The sequence below is a fragment of the Lissotriton vulgaris genome, chromosome 7, assembly GCF_964263255.1.
Source record: "Lissotriton vulgaris chromosome 7, aLisVul1.2, whole genome shotgun sequence".
Classification (NCBI taxonomy): Eukaryota; Metazoa; Chordata; class Amphibia; order Caudata; family Salamandridae; genus Lissotriton; species Lissotriton vulgaris.
Genome location: NC_141695.1, coordinates 1,190,522,003 through 1,190,542,530, shown reverse-complemented (window position 1 = coordinate 1,190,542,530; position 20,528 = coordinate 1,190,522,003). Strand labels below are relative to the sequence as shown.

Below are 20,528 nucleotides of genomic sequence, written 5' to 3'. Positions count from 1 at the left end.
ACCTGGCCCCTTGGCGTGAGTCTCCCTTCCACTTTTTGCGGATGTGCCTCCGATGTTTTTCTGGTGTTAGCTGCTCAGGGCACTGCGCCACGGCCAATCCGTGCCGCAGTGCAAGTGCTCCCAATGTAAAGTGTACTGGTGATTGATTTCCATGATTGGCTCATTTGATTTACTGTCAGTCCCCAGTCAAGTGCACCAGGAGTGCCGGGCTTGTAAATACAAATACTGCTAGTGGGCCTGCAGCGCTGGTTGCGCCACCCACAGAAGCAGCCTTTTAAAATATGTCTAAGGTCTGCCATTGCAGAACCTGCGTGCAGTCTGGTACTGTCATGCTGGCTGGGCAAGTGCACATACTTGCCAGCCTCCAAACCTTCCCTTTACTTCATGTGAGTCACCCCTATGGTAGGCCCTGTAGCAGGGTGCATTGTAAGCCATTTTCGTTTTTCACTATTGTAAGGCTACCTGCTTTCCATAGGCCAGAATGGGCTGCTAGAATTATTACACTATATAATCCCAACAGACTCAGAGAGCATAGTAGGAAGTCAAGTTTAGAATGCCTGAACTCAAAATAATAAAATACTTTTTTTAGTAAAGTTTATTTTAATATCCTGTGTTTGCAAATGCTACTTTTAGAAAGTTAGCATTTGCTTGCCTAACCATTTCAGCCCGCCTCTGCTCTTATGTGTATCTGCTGCCTGGTTTCTGTGACGGACAGGGCAAGGGATGACAGGTGGTGAATAGAGGGATTACACCAGGATGGGTGGGAGGAGTGCCCCTTGACTCTGAATAGGGCTGTGCTCTCCCACCACAATGCTGGCTCCGCCCCCTGGGGAGCGACTGATGACTCTGCCCTGCACCTGGTCCAGGAAGAGGAAAGACTGTCAACAGAGTGCTCCTGACTGTACTTGTCATCACAATGCTGGCTCCACCTCCGGAGCGTCTGATATGCCTGCCCCACTCACTGAAAGGATAGACCAGAGTTACCAAAACAAAGTACTCCAGAGCTGAAATGAGCTATGTCAAGGCCCCCCTGGCCTGCCAAGACAGAAGAAACTGTGGATAAAAGTAGGAGCCCTGCTCCTAACAAATCAGATCCTGTTTTACCACAACGAACCTCTGCCCAACTAGAAGGACCAAGAAGAAACTGAAGGACTGGCCTACAGTGGTGCCTTGCTGAGGAAGGAGAGGAAAACACCAGAGAGGACTTTGCTTTATTGTGCTTAAACTTATCTCCAAGGGCTTGATCTGAGCTTGCCCCCTGAACTGAACCCCAGGACCAGTGGGTTCAATTCTGCATGTGCCCGTCTGCTGCTGGGCCCTTGCGTTCTCTTCCCTCGCTGGAGTCGTGACTCTGGTGCCCTCGCCTATCCTAAGGTCATGACATCCCGGAGCCTGGCCGCCCCTGCCCGCTGAGAGCCCCGCTCGAGTTTGAGTCGCTCTCTACCCACAGTGCCAGGCCGCCCGCTCTCCTGCCACCTCGCCTGCTAAGGAGCGCATTGTGCGCCTCCTCCCCTCTCCCGCCGGAATCTGCACGGAGCGCATCTGATAGCCCCGGCGGTCCGTACGTCGAGACGTACCCGACTGTCCCTCCTGCATACCAAGGCCCGTGCCGCACTTCAAGAAGAGCCTCTAGTACGTCCGGTACCGGAGGTCCGGTGCTGCACCTGCCTGCCCAAAAACGCAACGCCCCACCCAGATCCACAGGTACGACCCTGCAACGCGAACGGAGAAAAGTTTGCTGCGCATCTCCTGCGTACTAAACAGAAGTACCACCCGCAGGACCAAACGGCGCCTCGCCCCGTGAACTGCTCTAGACCCCGGATCACCCGCAACCCTCCACATCGTCCTGCTCCCCCGCCTCGCACCTCGAGGGGGCTTCGAGCTGGATAAATTCCTCAGAGAACCGCCGGCCCCGTCCCGGGTCCACCCTCACCTGTGGCCGCGCCTGAAATGCCTCGGACACCCACAACAAGGTACACTTGAACTCGATCCAGAGTTCACATTGGATCCAGGTTCCGCAACGTTTGTTTTCCCTGTCGTCCTTTGTTCACCAACGGGTCGCTTCACCAGCGCGAAGGGCACATCGACCCCCAGCGTACCTTGCTGACAAGAACACTAAAGAACAATTGCCTATTTAAATCTGGTGGCCTCATTCGCTAAACGTTATATGGTCTTGTGATAACTCTGCATAAACGATGTATTTTTACATAAAGCTACGTATTTTTGATAGAAATTCTACGCCTGGTGTCCGTTTGTGGTGGGTCATTGTATTTACTGTATGTGATCATAAATGCCTAACTGACTTAGCGCCCTGAAGATTAGCCTGGACTGCTCGCGCCACGCAACCTAAAGGGTGAGCAGGAGTTATTCTGAAGGGTTAGTTCCCTTGCCCTGAGTAGAGGAGAGGGACCCTGCTTGTCACAAGTGCCTACCTGTGCCAACCAGAAACCCCCAATTCTAACATTGGTGGCAGCGGTGGGATTTTCGAATTTGCATTTATGATTGATGTACAGTGAATTTTTGATCACCACATAGTGAGAGCAGACCTATAACGCAGCCACAGATTTATTGTCCTTTTTTAATTTTGCTGAAAGATCTCCAATCATTGAAGTCATGCCTGGCTCACTCCCTGCTGGAAGAGCACCATCAGTAATCTCTGGGATTAATGAAGTAGCTTGGGAAGACCAGGTACTGGAGGGTTACACAGTGGAGCAGCTGAAAGGCTACTGCAAGAAGTTCAGAGTTGTCCACTCTGGATGCACCAGGAAAATCCAACTCATCAAGGCGCTGAGGGCCTGGAAGGAGTCAAGGGATCCACTGAATTGGGTGGTAGTGGAACCACCAGAAAGCCTTGTTGATGTCAGCAGGGTCCTGTCGCCAGAGGAAGTGGCAGACAGGGCAGCAACCAGGGCCCATTAAATGGAGATGGCAAAATTAAATGGACAGATGGAAATGGAGAAACAAAGATTGGCAATGGAGGAGAAAAAGCTCCAAATGGATCATGACATGAGATTAAAGGAGTTGAAGCTGAAAGCGAAAAGTTTGGAAACATCTCCTCCTGGTGGCAGCACAACGCCGGTGCAGGTAGAGTCAAGGGTGTACATGCCTAAAGATGTAATAAAGGAGTACTTAAAGGGGAATGACATAGGGCAGTGGTTCAAGGCCGATGAGGTAGCCATGTCCTCCCACCGGGTCCCTGAGAGAGATTGGGGAGCGGGGTTGTGGGGGCGGTTCCTGACAGAGGGGCGGTACACTCTGCTAGATCTACCCTCTGAAGTTTACAACTCTTATTCCCAAATGAAAGATGCCTTAACGGCCAGGTTTGGGTTTACCCCTGAAATGTATAGACAGAGGTTCAGGGGTTGTACTAAGATTCCTGGGGGTACGTATGTGGAGTATGTTACCTTTTTCTGCAGAGCACTGGATGGTTGGGTGAAGGGTAGCAAAGTGAGTGATTTTCAAGGGCTTCTTGATTTAATGGCATGGGATCACTTGTCTAGTTATTGTTTTCCTGAGCTACGCCAGCACCTGCTAGATAGCAAGCTGACTAACCCTAGGAAGCTTGCTGAGGAGGCGGACTGCTGGCTCAGCACCAGGGTCCACAAGGGTCCAGTGGGAGACTCAGCCAATGGATGGCAGGGTCCCCAGCGGAAGAGTGGGGTGGACAGGGGTAACCAGAAAGGGGTCCAAAAAGGCCCCCAAAGTAATCCCCAAGGGAACCAGCAGAAAGGTTCTCAGCCTCCCCCACCCCCGAAGCAGACCGGGGCCCCGACAGGTAAGCCTGTTCAGAGAGGGCTCTTCACCTGTTACAGGTGTGGTGACCAGGGTCACATTGCCACTGATCCTAAGTGTCACCTATCTGGAAAACCCGCACCCACTGGTACTTCACCCCGGCAAATGGCTAGTGTTAATTTTGGGGAAGATGTAGAAATCCAAGGGGGTGCGGATTCTGTTCAGATGACCCTAGCCTCACTAGGAGACAGCGAGATGGTCCCTGAGAACTACTTACCCTCTAACACAGTGGTACTCAAAGTACGGGCCGCGGGCCATTTGCGGCCCGCCAGACCTCTCCTTGCGGCCCCCCAGGGAAAACAACAGTCACTGACTTGCTATTGTGATTCCTTGTGGGCCGCATTTAAAGAGAATGGGCATGCGCAGACAATTAGTGTCTTGCATGCTGACCTGCTCCCCCGCCCTCACCTGCTTGCATGCTTGCCTAGCTGTGGTGCCACTGGAGCCGATGCTCGTGGAGAGCGGTGGCTGCTGAGAGCATGCCGCAGGGAGCATCGGTGTACGGGGGCTGACTGTAAGTCACAAGAGACCTCAAATGCACAAAGGGGGCAAGTTCTGCTTGGTGCCACGAAAACGGAACCAGGGCAATCGAAGTATTGGTCCACATTGAAGAGGAGCCTAGGAGAGGAGCTGGGCAGGAGGGAACATGTACATTAACCAGGCACAAAAAACGAGGGGAAAAACGAGTGGAACAGAGGGCAGAAGGGCACAAAAAAACAAGGGAAAAACAAGTGGAACAGAGGGCAGAAAGGAACAAAAAACGAGTGGAACAGAGGGCAGAAAGGCACAAAAAACGAGTGGAACAGAGGGCAGAAGGGCACAAAAAACAAGGGAAAAACGAGTGGAACAGAGGGCAGAAAGGCACAAAAAACGAGTGGAACAGAGGGCAGAAATGCACAAGAAAACAAGGGAAAACGAGTGGAACAGAAGGCAAAAGGGGCACAAAAACGAGGGAAACAAGTGGCACAGAGGGCACACGGGCACAAAAAAATGAATGGCACAGAGGGAAAACACAGAATACAGAAATACAGGGGCAGCTAAGAACAGAAGGCAGAACGGGAAGAGAGGCACGGGGGCAGCTAGGGGAACAGAAGGGAAAACCGGGCAGAGACACGGGGCAGGGAGGGGCATGGAAGGAAAGACCGGGAAGACAGAGCAGGGGGACAGCGAGGGGAACAGAGGGAAGAAAAAGGGGCATGGACCACGTACAGGCAGCGGGGGAAGATAGACAACAGCAGTCACAGAAACAACAATGAAAATACAGGCAATACAATAAAAGCAATAAAACATTGAAAGGCACATGTGTATAGGTTACCGTTACTTGGCAGGCAGGTAAAAATAGATGCAGCCAGGATCAGCAGTAGGATTTTCGTGCTGCTGTCTGATTGCTCACTTTCCACAAGCCCTTGGGTACCACTAAATAATACACTGCTGTATGCATACATGTCCATGCCAATAGGCCCAATTCAGGCTGTCTCCCTCTTGAAATTGCCCCTGCTTCAAAAGGCCTTTTTAAAAAGAAATTTAAATTGTACAAATTGCTTGGGGGTCCTCAGGAGTCAAAAGTTTGGGAACAACTACTCTATGACAGAACCCTTTAGGGGTGACTTCTATTTCAAATGTCACCTCAGACGTGCGCATGGCTTCATGCGCTCACCTGCACCTCCAAACTGGTTCACATGTTCCACCAGGTCCTCATTGAACACCAGCCACCCGAGACTGTGCCCACCTGTACCCTTCTACCCGGGGCGGAAGGGGGGGGTTCACCCGCCTTTAGCCTCCAAGCCTAGGGTGCTGTAACCCACCTCCTTTCTGAGCAGAAAGGTGGGCTGTTCATACAACTCTTATTTGAAAGCGCTATACTCACCAGGGTCCAGAAACCCTGAAGTTAACAGTGCAGCCAACAGGACCCTCAGTGCGTCCCCACGAGAACCTACCCCGTGCCGTGATACTTTGAGGCTGTGCTTGTACGTGCTTTCTGAGATGTAACGTGGCCGACTTATTCACCTGCGAGCAGGCGAGTGGGGGCAGGGAGCACTTATTTGTCTGCTGAGACTTTGAGAGTGTGTGTGTGTGTGTGTGTGTGTGTGTGTTTCTACCTAAGACCCCTGGGAGGGGGCGTAGTCATCTCTGCGTGTGCACTAGGTGACAGCGAAGCTGCGCACGCACGTCCACCGAAACCCTGACCCAGCGCCGAGGGGCCAAGATCGCATTGTAAAGCCACATGCAAGTCCAACAGGGTCCCCAGCGCCGGAGTCCGCTAGAAAGCACAACATGTGGGTCACAAGCAACAGAGTCCATTCCAGGGTGCCAGGTCGCTTATTGTCAGCCATTCCCAATGTGCCGAATCCTGCACTTTCGTTTATTAAACCACTGCATTCTGGGAGTCTTTGCTTCAATTATATCAAAATATCCCATTACATTTGCCTTTGTACTTGCTATTCTACTTTCACTAAAGGTCTTCAAATAAAAATGTTTTATCAAAATTTCCTCTTTGTAGTTACATCTGATTTTGAAATACAGCATTGTCGTATTGTCTAATGTTTTGAAACAGTTTTTTTTTTACTCTAGCTCCGCCCCCCACTGTTCCCGGCCCCACTATCCCACCCCTAACAGTGCGGCCCTCAGCCACAAAGCACACTGTAATTTTGGCCCCCGACAGAAAGTTTGTGAGTACCCATGCTCTAACACTAAGAAATATGGGTAAGTAGTGACCGTCAATGGAAAGAAGGTAGAGGCTCTTAGAGACACAGGAGCCAGTGTGACTGCAGTCCGGCAGCACCTGGTGTCTCAAGAGCAGGTTGTACCCCATGCCTACTGTAGGGGTGTCAATGCTAACAACTCAGAGAGTCGTTGTCCAATGGTTCAGGTTCCTTTTGAGTGGTGGGCGGGGTCTCTGGTACTCTGCAGGTTGCTGTGAGAACTGCCATGCCTGTAGACTGTTTGCTAAGGAATGACTTGGAGAACTCCCCTTGGGAAAAGGTGGAGAAGACGACTCACCTGCGGATGGTGGGTCTACCCGACTGGGCATGTGTGACTACCCGGTCAATGGAAGCCAGTAGGGGTGTTGAAGAGGTCCTGGAGCCTGAGAGAGAGGCCCAGGAACCGGCTTTAGAGGGAGGACGCAGGGGGCGCGGGAGACTGGCCCCTGATGTTCCCATGGCCCAGGAGGAAGCAGACCTTGAGGGGGATGCCCTGAAGCCTCCCGGGGAACAGATAGCCGAACTGGGGGACCTGCCTGAGCTGACCCATTGGCAGCAAGAAGGAGGCCCCTCCAGGAAGGAATTCTGCAGGGAGCAGAGAGAATGCCCCTCTCTCGTGGGTGTGCGGCAGGAGGCTGCAGACCAGGCCAATGGTAGTCAGTCCGGTACTCACTTCATTTACTGGGAGAATGACCTCCTGTATTCATAGCCTAAGGTTGCTGAACCTGGGTCAGCCCGTGCGCTGGTGGTACCCCAGAAGTTCAGAGCCTTCCTACTGGGGCTGGCTCACGACGTTCCATTAGCAGGACATTTGGGGCAGGACAAGACCTTTGAAAGGCTTGTCACCCACTTTTATTGGCCCCAAATGCGCAAGAGCTCAGATGTTCATTGCAGGACCTGTCAAACCTGCCAGGCAAGTGGGAAGAGTGGGAGGAAGCAGAAGGCTCTGCTCCAGCCCTTCCCTGTGGTCAGTATCCCATTCCAGCAAGTGGGAATTGACATTGTTGGGCCTCTGGACCCCAAGACAGCCATGGGCAACAGGTTCATCCTGGTCTTGGTGGACCATGCCACCCGGTACCCTGCAGTGACGGCTCCCGTGGTGGGACGAGCACTGATGAGAATTTTCTTCCGAGTGGGATTCCCTCTAGAGGTGGTGTCTGACAGGGGCACCAATTTCATATCAAAGTATATGAAATCCCTTTGGCAAGAGTGTGGTGTAACCTACAAGTTCACCACCCCTTACCACCCCAAGGAAATGGGTTGGTTGAGAGATTCAACCGAACCCTAAAAGGCATGATTATGGGCCTGAAAGGACCCATGAGGCGTAAGTGGGACGTCCTTTTACTATGTCTACTCTTTGCATACCGTGAGGTGCCACAAAAGTCTCTAGGGTTCAGCCCCTTTGAGCTTCTGTATGGCCACCCGGTCAGAGGACCTCTGAGTCTGGTTAAGGAAGGATGGGAGCAATCTCCCAGGAAAACCTCCCCAGAATGTATACAGTTACATGCTGGCCTTCAGAAACCAGACCAGGCGATTCAGGAAACTTGCTGAGGCAAATCTGGAAGCCAGCCAGGAAGAGATGAAGCGGTGGTATGACCAGAATGCCACTCTGGTAGAGCTTCAGCCTGGTCAAAAGGTATGGGTCTTGGCCCCAGTGGAGCCTTGTGCACTTCACGATAAGTGGACAGGTCCATTTGAGGTTGTGGAGCGCAAGAGTCCTGTCACCTACTTGGTGAACTTGCAGTCTCCCAGGAACCGCTTGAGGGTCCTACATGTTAACCGCCTTAAGCCCCACTTGGAGAGGTCCGAAGTGGGCATGCTCTTGGCAACCGATGATGGGATAGAGGAGGAGACAGAGGCTCTTCCTGACCTCTTGGTAGCCTCAGAGCGAGATGGGTCAGTGGATGGAGTTAACCTCTCACCCACCCTGACTCCTGAGCCACAGGATGACTGCCGCCAGCTGCTGGGACAGTTTCCTGACCCGTTCTCCCTGGTTCCTGGTGTCACAGATTGGTGCGTCCATGATGTGGACACAGGAGACAGCTTACCTGTAAAGCACAAGGCTTACAGAGTAACTGACAGGGTCAGAGCCTGCATCAAAGAGGAGGTCTCAAAGATGCTTGCTCTAGGGGTGGTTGAGTCCTTGGGCCAGCCCAGTGGTCTTGGTCCCAAAGGCTGCAGCGCCGGGAGCCACACCTGAACTCCGGTTCTGTGTGGATTACAGAGGACTCAATTCAGTCACCAAGACTGAAGCGCACCCCATCCCCAGAGCTGATGAGCTCATCGATCAGTTAGGGGCTGCCCGGTTCCTCGGCACGTTTGATTTAACGTCTGGGTACTGGCAGATCGCCTTGACTGATGGGGCCAAAGAGAGGTCAGCATTATCCACACCAGATGGGCATTTCCAGTTCCGGGTTATGCCATTTGGGATGAAGAATGCCCCTGCCACCTTCCAGAGATTGGTCAACCAGGTGTTGGCTGGACTGGCTTGGTTCAGCGCTGCCTACTGGATGACACTGCAGTGTTCAGCAGCACATGGGAAGGACACTTGCAACACCACTGGGAAGTGTTGACGGCACTGCGCAAGGCAGGCCTCACGATCAAGGCAAGCGTCAGATCGGGCAGGGTTCAGTGGTGTACTTGGGACACCAAGTGGGGAGCGGCAAGGTGGCGCCTCTGCAACCCAAGATTGAGACCATCCTGGCCTGGGAGCCCCCCAAGAGCCTTCCTAGGACTCACAGGGTACTACAGGAGGTTTGCCAAGGGATATGGCAGCATTGTTGTACCCTTGACAGAGCTGACTTCTAAAAAGCAGCCCAAGAAAGTGATCTGGACTGACACCTATCAGAAAGCTTTTGACACCCTGAAGACTGCCATGTGCACGGCACCCGTGCTCCTCGCTCCTGACTTCTCCAAGGAATTCCTAGTGCAGACAGACGCTTCAGAGCATGGTGTAGGGGCTGTTCTCTCACAGATGACTGAGGAGGGTGGGGACCAACCTGTAGCCTTCATCAGTAGGAGGTTACTTCCACTGGAACAAAGGTGGAGTGCAATTAAGCGAGAAGCATTTGCTGTGGTCTGGGCATTGAAGAAGCCAAGACCCTACTTGTTTGGGTCTCACTTCCGGGTTCAGACAGACCACAGACCCTCAGATGGTTGATGCAAATGAAGGGTGAGAACCCAAAGCTGTTGAGGTGGTCCATTTCCCAACATGGTATGGACTTCATGGTGGAACATCACCCTGGCACAGATCACGCCAATGCTGACGGTCTGTCCAGGTTTTTCCGCCTTAGTTTTTATTTTATTTTTTATTTTTCAACATTTAAACAGCGCACTGTTACCTGGGGGTGTCCTGGCGCTAAATGAAAACTCCATAAGGGTTCGAGCCGATGAGATTACTGTGTAAACAGCCACGTCTTAATACCTCTCCTGTGCTCGTCTGCTGCTGGGCCCTTGCGTTCTCTTCCCTTGCCGGAGTCGTGACTCTGGTGCACTCGCCCCTCCTAAGGTTGTGACAGCCCGGAGCCTGGCCACCCCTGCCTGCTGAGAGCCCAACTCGAGTTCGAGTCGCTCTCTACCCGCTGGGCCGGGGCCGCCCGCTCTCCTGCCACCTCGCCTGCTACGGAGCGCGTTGTGCGCCTCTTCCCCTCTCCCGCCGGAATCTGCACAGAGTGCATCTGATAGCTCCAGACGGTCCGTACGCCGAGACGTACCCGACTGTCCCGCTTTGCCCTCCTGCATACCAAGGCCCGTGACACACTTCAAGAAGAGCCTCTAGTACGTCCGGTACCGGAGGTCCGGTGCTGCACCTGCCTGCCCAAGAACAGGACGCCCCACCCAGATCCACAGGTATGACCCTGCAACGCGGACTGAGAAGAGTTCGCCATGCATCTCCTGCGTACTAAACAGAAGTACGCCCCGCAGGCCCGAACGGCGCCTCCCCCGTGAGCTGCTCTAGACCCCGGATCGCCCGCAATCCTCCACATCGTCCTGCTCCCCCGCCTCACACCTCGAGGGGGGTTCGAGCTGGATAAATTCCTTGGAGAACCGCCAGCCCCGTCCCGGGTCCGCCCTCACCTGTGGCCGCGCCTGAAACGCCTCGGACACCCGCAACAAGGTACACTTGAACTGGATCCCGAGTTCACATCGGATCCAGGGTCCACAACCTTTGTTTTCCCTGTCGTCCTTCGTTCAACATTGGGTCGCTTCACCAGCGCGAACAGCGCATCGACCCCCAGCGTACCTTGCTGACAAGAACACTAAGGAACTATTGCCTATTTAAATCTGGTGGCCTCATTCGCTAAACCTTATATGGTCTTGAGATAACTCTGCATAAACTAAGTATTTTTACATAAAGCTACGTATTTTTGATTTCTACGCCTGGTGTTCGTTTGTGTTAGTTTGTGGTGGGTCATTGTATTTGTGGATATTTGTGGATATTTGTGGGGGTATTTCTAGAGCGCGACGTTCGCTCCGGAGGGAGCATCTTGGCGCTGAGGATCCAGAGTGAACCAGTCCAGGAGGATTAGATGGAGGCTTTGGAGTAATCGTCCGGGAGATTGAAGATCCATGTCTTTAGAAGCTTTCTAAAAGGTTTTTCCTGAGTTTGTTGTCTGAGGGTTTTGGGCAGTTTATTCCAAGCTTTAGTGGCAAGGAAGCTGAGGGTCTTCTCACCCTTCGTTTTCAGATTGTATTTAAGGGGAAGGATGAGGTTGTCGTGGGTCGAACGAAGGTGACGACTGGGCGTATAGTGGGGAAAGTGCTTAACTGACTTAGCGCCCTGAAGATTAGCCTTGACTGCTCGCGTCACGCAACCTAAAGGGTGCGCAGGGGTTATTCTGATGGGGTAGTTCCCTTGCCCTGAGTAGAGGAGAGGGTCCCTGCTTGTCAAAAGTGCCTACCTGTGCCAACCAGAGATCCCCAATTCTAACATTCTATAAGTACTAGTTTCCTTCAGGAAGCTACTCAAGACCTGGCTTTTCGAGCAATAGCAGCCCCCCCCAAGCGCCTTGAGACCCTCCGGGTGAGGAGCGCTATACAAATGCTATGATTGATTGATTGATTACTAGACTGAGCTAGACGGCTGTGGGGCAGAACCAACACCCAGAAAAGGATAATTCCAAGAAAAAGTGCGCAGTTACCCTCTGACAAAGCAAAGTGCTTGTCGCCCAAGGTATAAGTACATATTTCCTAGGAACCCAAAAACATTTTTATGTATACACAGACCACCAGAACCAAGAATAGAAAGAAAAGAGAAGAATATTAAATTAAAAGAAAATATTAGGAAAAGTTAAGGTAGAAAAGAAGTATATACAGAATCCTACCAAATTCCAAGCCTGGAATCTAGAGTAGCTGAAGAGATCTTAAAGGAGAGGTAAATCCAACTGGTTGCCTGCAAATTTACAATTAACCTGGGTGATGGAAAAAGAGACGAATGAGGATGCATCAGGACCAGTAAGGTAGATCACCCAGGTGACGGATCTCACAAGAAGACCTGTAGCAACTACTAAGGGGGCAAAGAAATAACTCCTGCATAAATCGCGAGCCTGCTGTAACAGATAGGGAACACTAGTAGGCAATAAGGCCAAACCATAATGCTAGATATTAAATATAGGCGCACTAGTAAGATGGCATAAAGCAGACTAAAGGACTCATCTCTGCTGCTAGATATGCCAAGTCAGCCTAAAAGTACACAGATAAACAAATATAAACACTGGCTTACCAGAGCAAGCAAAAAAGGAGCTCAATCTTCTACACAACAAACTTGGGGTTCAATCTCTTTCCGGGATTTAGGACAAGCAAAATATGCCTCCTTCAGGGGCTAGAAGTCCTGGCAACATATAAAATCCGGGGAAAACAAGATATAAAAATCTAAGGTCCCATAGCAGCTTACAGAAAGAGCCACAAAAACGCATGCTCCCAAAAAAACTTACAATCTAAATCAGACTACAGTCCACAGAGAGCAGGGCTGATATCCACATTCCCTGCAGGGAAGAAAAAAGACCAAAAATTGTAGTCAGGACAGGACCCTGTGCAAAATCCTAATCCCCCGTGCCTCCTACCAAGCATCAAGAGCCTCCTTACCTTGACGGCACGAGCGTCGTACTCCTCACAAGATACGAAGGGGTGTAACGACGCAGCTAAACAGATGAGGTTAAATACTGCCTCTCTAATGCGTAACTCAAGGCACCTGGACCGGGCTCGACGAAGGGAAAATAAAGATAGGACTAGCGCGAAAAGTAAGCATAGTCCATAGCGCAAAAATGGGCGCCATTTTGAAATATTCGTTCCCAAGATACTCGGTAGCAACCAGGGGGCTCAGTAAAATCTCGACCAACAGTAAATATGTGTTCACCTTAAAATTCTAAAAGGTAGGACTTGCGCAAAAATAAGCACAGTCCCAGTGCGACAACGAGCACCATATTGGAAATATTTCCCTTATATCAAAAGTCAGATCGGACGAAGCCCAATGATGAAACAAGCAGTACTAACTGCCCAAAGACAGCGGGCCCTAATAATAATCTGACTACCCTGACCCAATATACAGAAGTTTTTAGCCATAAAAAGTCCATGCTATAAATATGGCAAAAAAATATATATAATAGCCACTATAAAAAACTATGCCAAGATTTCTCAAAAGCGGGTAATCCATAGATGTGATACTAGGCGCCCAATGGAGAGAACTCCCCCTACCATAACCTCATAGAACTACACCAGTCTGGGAATGTACTGTAAGGACTGAAAGTTGCTTGGAAAAAGCACCATCTATATACACCCAATGAAAGGAAAATAAAGACTAATACCATACTGATGCCGAAATAGCCAAGGGCATCACAAAATAATATGGCTGTAATGGAATCATCTATGCTAAAGCTATCGCCCCAACTCTCAAACAGAGGAGAGATCATAGCAGGGCATTCTGCCACGGAATGTGGTCATTAAAGCCTGAGACAGCAGTCTGAAGGGTATATATCCAGAACACTTCTCTTTTGCCCCTCAGACCATTGATGTTGTAATCCTTCGGGTTATGGACTTTTTCAATGATAGTCCACCTAATGTCACGTACAGAATGATGCTTCTCCTGCCAATGCGCTACCAATGGCGCGCCCTTTCTATTGTTGTTAATAGCAGATTTGTGTTCACTTAGTCTTATCCTGAACTCTCTGCTGGTATCACCAACATACCCCTTCTGGCATGGACACAGTATTAGGTAGATAACATTGGCAAACATACAGTTGGTCATTTATTTAAAGTAAAACTTACTTTTGCCCCATTCCAATTCTGCTGACACTATGGCTAGTTGGCAAGCATGGCAATTTCCCCATCGATGAGTACCATAGACAGGATTGTCTCCAGTAATCGATTTCTGTAGTGACAATGGAGTAGTATCAAACTTGGACTTAACCAAGTGATTCCGTAGATTGGTATTTCGGCGAAAGGCACAAACTGGTTTAGAAAGAGTGAATCTTGTGCTCCAGAGTTTAGGATATGCCATTGAGAGCATATATTTTGTCGTAACTGGTTATTGATGGTAGAATGACGTGTAACAAATACTAGTTTAGGCTCACTCACAATATTTTTCTTTTGTAAGAGGACATCCCTATTATAATATTTAGCTCTTTTGTAAGACTCCTTGATGAGTCTATGAGTGTATCCTCTTTTAAGCAGTTTGTTTTTGAGCTGGTCGGCATGTATCTCGAAATTACTCATGATGGTACAATTTTTTCTAAGCCTAAGAAATTTGCTGAATGGAATGCCATCTTTCTGGCTACGCGGGTGGAAACTTTGATATTGGAGTAAGGTATTTCTAGCGGTAGGTTAGCTGTACAGTGACACTTCAATAACTCCCTCCCTCACTTTGATCCAAATATTTAGGAATTCTATCTTTTCTTTACTGATGTTCGAACTAAATTTCAGATTTGGATCACATAAATTGAGCCAAAGGGAGAATTCAATAAGTTGCTCTTCCGGTCCAGATGAAGTAAACATCGTCAATAAAACGATACCAATGTTTAATATTCTCAAAAAATGGGGCGATCTCATTAAAGATGAAACGATCTTCAAAATTTCCCAATTAGATATTGGCCACATTGGGGGAAAAAGCTGCGCCCATACTTACTCCCTGTATTTGCTTGTAGATGGACTTATTAAATTCAAAGTAATTCTCTTGAAGAACTGTACCAAGACATTCGAGGATAAATAGATTATCCGATAAAGGGTAGTAATTTTCGAATGCTTTTTTGACCGCCTCTAATGCCCCTCGCTGGGGGACATTAGTATACAGCGCCTCTATATCCATAGAGACCAAAAAATATGTATGGGGGTTAAAGGCCAATCCTTCAATAATGCCAATCAAGTGCCCTGTGTCATGAATAAATGGCGGCAAAGTCTGCACCACTGGTTTGAGTAATTTGTCGACATATTTGGACAAGGGTTCAGTAATAGATCCAATTGTGGATATTATCGGTCTGTAGGGTGGCCGCTGTAGGTTCTTATGTGTTTTGGGTAACCCATACTGTACCGGAATGCTAGTATAACTAGGGTTCAAATATCAAATTCCTGGGGACATATAGTACCTCTGTCTAAGGCTCTCTGTGTAATAATTAGAACATCTTCTCTAATCCGTCTGCTGGAATAACAATTGACCTTCAAATAGTGCTCGGGGATATTCAACGTTGCTTCCATGGCAAGTTTATAGTCACTACTATCCAGTGCGACTATACCCCCTTACTTGTCACAGGGCTTAAAGGTCACATCACTATTCTTTTACAACTTCTCGAGTGACATGTATTCCTCATAGTCTAAATTAAAGATCGGTTTAGGGACAAATCTGGTAAGGTTATTGATTTTACTTAACACCATCTTTTCAAAAATAACCACTTCTGGTCCCACTTCATCCAAGGTTGGAGTAAAAGTGGAATCTGGACGTAGTCCAGTACGATTGACACTATCAGGGGCTTCATGATGGTCAAAGAATTTCTTTAGCCTAACTTTCCTAAAGAAGGCTTGAATATCCCGATACAGTTCAAATGTATTCAGTCCAATAGTAGGGACAAATGATAATCCCTGTGAGAGTAGGCTAAGGGCATGCTCATCCATGTGGGTCTTAGACAAATTAAAAATGGGGATGAGATCCATATGATTGGAACTATTCATTCCCTCCATCCTGGATTCCTCCTCGCTTGTGGATATTGATGATGGTTATCTGAGTATTGGTATTGATTCTCTGACTGTAGATATTGGCCTCTTCATTGGGGTCTGAATCTCACTCGTAGTGTAAAGGGTCTGTTCCCTAAAAAACGGTTGCCTCTGTTAAACTGACCTAAAGAGGGTCTCCTATAGTTCCCACCCCTGTTGTAACTGGGTCCTACCTCTCCTTCAGAGTCCGAGGTGTCCGAGAACGTGAGGATCTTTTTATTTGACCAATGTTGGTAATCACCTTGATAGGGTAGATTATATTATTGGGCACCCAGATAGGGGTATACTTTTTCCTCCGAAAAATAACGAATGTCTTTCTTCAATTTCTCAGTTTTTTTCTTGATTTAATAGTCACTGAAGGAATTAAGTTCTGAATTAATCTCATCCAATTTAGTCTTAGCTTCCTCTACTGAATTAGTTCTCTTGAGTGTTTCCTCTATCTCAGCTATTTCCTTAAGGAGAGTATCAACCACTTCACATGCTGTCTCAATGATAAGTATCATGAGGTCTCTCGAACAACGATTAGCAATTAGCGACCATTATTCTAGGAATTTCCTTACTTCTATCAAAAGACCTGGTATGTTCCTGATTCGGAGCCCATTCAGAATAACTCCAGCTTTGAGAAACTCTAGCATAAACTCTGCATGAGATGCTTTGTCTCAGCACCAGAGGGTAACTGCGCACTTTTTCTTGGAATTATCCTTTTCTGGGTGTTGGTTCTGGCACACAGCCGTCTAGCTCAGTCTAGTACTTATAAAATGTATTGTAAATAATCGTGTATATCATTGTTTTATTGTCCCATCCAGATATTGAGTCTGAGCCCCTTCTGGTATTTTCACAATTTTGTGTTCCAATATTTTCGGAGGAACCCCGTATCTATAAACAATTGCATCCACTGCGCCCTGAAGAAGGAACTTGGACCCTTGTCCTACTCCGAAATGCGCATCAGCGCTTCTTTTTCTTTATTTTTTGTCTCTTGTGTTAGTAGATATTGTAATTTTTGTTTATATTGTTTTGTTTCATGTATCCCAGTATGATGGACTTTGTGTTGTGTTGTGTATGGTTTGATTGATGTGTATGGGTATGTGTGGAATGAGTAGGATGAAAATGAACTCCATGTATATATTCAGTTTTGTGGCTTAATGCAAATATTTAGGATGTACAGATAACTAATGTAAATAAGATATAAATAGCATGTTTAAAAAAAAAATGACTCAATAAAGAACTGTTTATATAATTCTGGTTTGGGACAATATTGATGTTTATGTAAAGAATTGAGGTAATACTCAATTGTTAAAAGTATTGCTAGGGAGAGGTTTTGTGTTTCTTGCTGTTATTTCCCTGCCTCCTCTCCCTGCATTTCAGTATTCAGGGACCCTCTTCTGTTTTTTGAAACTACCACTGGATACCGCCATCATAAGAGGGGATTTTTTTTAAAGACCTATATTGACCATTTGCAAACAGCACACAGCTTTTGGCCTACAACCTCTGGGGCCGGCCGCCACCTTATCGTATGTATGTATTATGTACTTGATTACACAGCCCGTATGCCGCCAACCCGGATGTGCGGCGGAGTTGTACATTTACATATGCAGTTGGTTCGTGCTCAGCATGCGGATATTTGTAGGTCTAATTTTTATTTTATAACAATAAACAATATTAACATGAAGTTGCCACTGTCGGTCATTCAATCTACCTGAAACGGGTGTATCACCCCCAATCCGGTTTCAATCGCCAGGCGTCCGTTTTGAGTGTGCAGATTGAAGACCACTTAGTGTGCTAGTAGCGTTCTCCATACCCTGTAGGGTGATTCTATATGATGATCAGCTATTACCTTGTAGTGCATCTCCCCTACTCTCCCTGTCCCCCTCATGTAATTAGGTATGCCCTTGGGTCTCCATCCCTCCCTCCACCATCTCTCTCCCTAGTCGTCCTCACCCTCCTCATCCGACGTCAATATGTCGTCTTCTTCCAGCGGTTCACATATGTCCCCCCTGAACACGTTTCATGGGGTCCATATCTTGTTCCATTTACCTGGGCATGCTCTACTGGTGTATACTGTCCTCTCTATTATCATAACCCTATCCATGTTAGAGCACCATTGTGTTAATGTCGGGGTATCTGCCGCTCCCCGTTTCTGCGCTATGTCTCGTTTAGCTATTATCATACCTATCATGGACCACTGTTGTCCGTGTCGGGTAAGGTCATTGGGCCCCCATATGTTGAGCAGGCATTTCCGTGGTTCGGGAACCAGGGATATCCCCAGTGTTTGAGATATGGTACGCATGATTTGTCTCCAGAAGGCGAGGGCACTCCCAGATAGTGTGAAACAATGTCCCCTCTTCCCCACATCCGCAAAGGCAATACGGATGTTGTGCCCTCTGGATCCTGTGGAGCATCGTCCTCATGTAGTACACCCTATGTAGGATTTTAAGCTGTATAAGCCGAAACTTTGCCGATATGCCCACCTCCTTAGGTGACGCCAAAGCTTCGTTCCATTCGGACTCAACTATTTTGCCTATATCTTCCACCCATTTGTCCCTCAGTTTTACTGTTGGGTCTACTAGGTTATTTATCAGTTAGCGATACGTGAGTGACGTCGCCCTTTCCTGCATATAGTCCGTAAGGAGGCGGTTCTCGAGGTGAGATGCCTCTGGGACTTTCGTGCCACTTGAAATGACTGCCAACAGAGAGTGTCGCACCTGTATGTATCTAAACAGTTCCGTGGGCCCCAGCTCATACCTCTGCCGCAACTGGTCAAAGGGGGTCACCGTGTCTTATTCCCACAGATCCCCCACTGTAGACAGACCAATGTTGTCCCACAGTGTGAAACCCTTACTACGTCTCAAGTTACCCAGTGCCCACGTGTCCCACAGTGGGGTGAGTTGTGTAAGTTTCCCTTTCCATCCCAGTTTTGCTTGTGCTATATGCCACAATGTTACCATAAGCTTTGTGGGCCCCCTGAGTGGGCGCACTTTTCTTTGGTCGTAAAGAGGAGCCAGTATGTTATTGGTACCCAGCTGGTCCCGGTCCGCCCTGTATGCTGGGTCTTCCTGTGGTGCATGTAGCCACTGGTTGATGGGCTTCAGTTGGGCGGCCCAGTAATAGAGTTGCAGTTTTGGCAACGCAATCCCTCCATCGTACCACCCCCTGTGCAGTTTGGCCTGGGCTATTCGTGCTGGGCGGTTGTTCCACATGAGGCCGGCTATCAACGTCGACACCCTCCTAAAGTATCTCGTGTCTACTGGGTACGGAGTATTTTCTAGGATATACAAAAATCGGGGCATGGACATCATCTTGTATAGTGCCGCTCTGCCTAACATTGTCAGTGGCAGCGCTGCCCAGAATTTAACGTCCTGTTTCATTCGATCCAACGGCAGTGTGAGGTTCTTCTGGAAGAACTCAGCCGGATCCTTCGTAACATGGACGCCTAGGTATCTAAATGAGGACCCCGCCACTTTTAGAGGGCAGGTGTCGCACAGTATGGGGGTCGGGTCTTGCAGTACATATAGTTCCGACTTACTCCAGTTCAAAGTGTACCCCGATACCTTCCCTTGCTCATCGCATAACCTCAACTGCGCCGGTATACTTCGTTCCGGCTCCGTCAGGTACACCAGCATATCATCTGCGTACAGAGATAGGCGGTCTTCCCAACCCTCCGACCAGGTAATCTCCTTCAGCAGTGAGGTGGAGCGTATCTGGTTCGCCAATGGTTCCAGTGCGATCGCAAAGAGCAATGGCGACAGGGGACAACCCTGACTAGTTCCCCGCCCTAACTGGAATGTTCGAGAAATATGGCCATTTGCCACCACCTGTGCTACAGGTTCAGCGTATAACAGCCGGACCCAGGCCACGAATTTAGGGCCAATCCCCATATGCACCAAGACTTCGAATAAATACTGCCACTCCACCATGTTGAATGCCATCTTTGCGTCAAGCGCCAGTATTACTGCTTTTTCCGATAGTGTGTCCGCTCTAGCAATCACACTGTGTACCCTGCATAGGTTGAGGGCGGTGTTTCTATGTGGCATAAAGCCTGACTAATCGGGATGTATGAGTTGCGGGAGATGAGCCATACGCCGGGTGGCAAGGAGTTTAGCCAAGATTTTAACCTCAGCATTGAGAAGGGAGATAGGGCGATATGATGTACACTCTTCCGGCTTTTTCCCAGGTTTGGGGATTGCAACGATGGTCCCCGTCCGTTGATCCAACGGAAGTTCGGCCCTGTCCAGACTGTCTGTGTACATAGCCAACAAGGGTCCACTGAGTCTCTCTGATGCGGTCTGATACCATTCTATCGGGATACCATTTGGCCCCGATGCCTTTCCCGGCTTGATAGCATGAATAGCCCTTTGTATTTCCTCCTCTGTGATGTCTGCCTCTAGCTCCGTCGCCGCTTCCGGCATAAGTGTCTGATGTGGGATGTGCTCCGGCGCTGCGCGTGCTATCCCTGCTGTTACCTCAGTGTCTGGTGTGTACACTCCCTCAAAATACTCAGCTAGGGTCTCCAATATCTCTTCGGGGCTCGTGTGCATCTTTCCCCGTTTGTCACAAATGCGTTGTATTCCCCTGGCACTACCCTCCCTCTTGTCTAGCCAGGCCAACATCTTCCCTGCCTAATCCCCTATGTCGTAGATTCTGTGGGTCGTCTCTGTCATCTGGGACATTGTCTGTTGCTTTACATGTTCCCTATACTGCTGTTGCTTTAGGAGCAGGGCATGGGACGTCTCCGGTGTAGGGCTTGTTTCATGCGCCATAGTTGCGGCGTGCAGGGCCAGTTCCAACTCGGACAATTCACGCTGTCTCTCTTTTATGTCCCGCTATGGATGTTATAGC

The 20,528-nt window shown here is 48.9% G+C and overlaps 1 long non-coding RNA gene across 1 annotated transcript in view; it reads right to left on the bottom strand.

The window, feature by feature from the left end:
• The window catches only part of LOC147703138 (uncharacterized), a 113,544-nt gene extending 100,869 nt beyond the window's left edge, over positions 1 to 12,675 (bottom strand). Inside the window, exon 1 of the long non-coding RNA XR_015297282.1 lies at positions 12,579 to 12,675. This is a non-coding gene — a long non-coding RNA (uncharacterized LOC147703138). The remainder of the gene's footprint in view (positions 1 to 12,578) is intronic.
• Between the last annotated feature and the right edge of the window lie 7,853 nt (positions 12,676 to 20,528).